The following is a 526-nucleotide window of genomic DNA, read 5'->3' on the forward strand; positions in this document are numbered from 1 at the left end:
CCGAGGCACCAGCTAAATGTCCCCTGCCTGCCCCCATCCCCTTGTGCACACAAATGGAAAGGGGCAGCTTGCTGGGACCTAGGTGGTCCATGCTCTGTGGTGGGGACAGAAGAGAGGACGTCAGTGTGTCCATCCAAACATCTCTGCTCTTAAGGGATCCTTCACTCACCTCATCTGTTGCCTGCCATGGGCAGAACAAGCCACTGTGGGGACATTTCTCAGCCCAGAACAGCCCCACGGTGCTGCATGTTGCCTGGCACTGCTCAGGGAGGTATTTCAGTCTGTGTCTCCCACTATGGGTCAGCCAAGGCTGCTCCTCCCACACTGGTGGCCACCACAGCACAACTGCAGTTCCACCAGTGATGCACTGGGGCTTGGTGAGGTGTGTGTGCGGGGGTGTCAGACTGGCAATTTAGTCAGCCCAGCTCAATAAACCATGCATTAAATGCCTAAAGGCTGGTGGTCTGTTACGGCTGTTTAACCAGGAGCCATTCAGCCTGGAATGTGGTCATGGATGGCTATGTCC

This window comes from Mesitornis unicolor, unplaced genomic scaffold (assembly GCF_000695765.1).
Source record: "Mesitornis unicolor isolate BGI_N332 unplaced genomic scaffold, ASM69576v1 scaffold18920, whole genome shotgun sequence".
NCBI classification, from domain to species: domain Eukaryota; kingdom Metazoa; phylum Chordata; class Aves; order Mesitornithiformes; family Mesitornithidae; genus Mesitornis; species Mesitornis unicolor.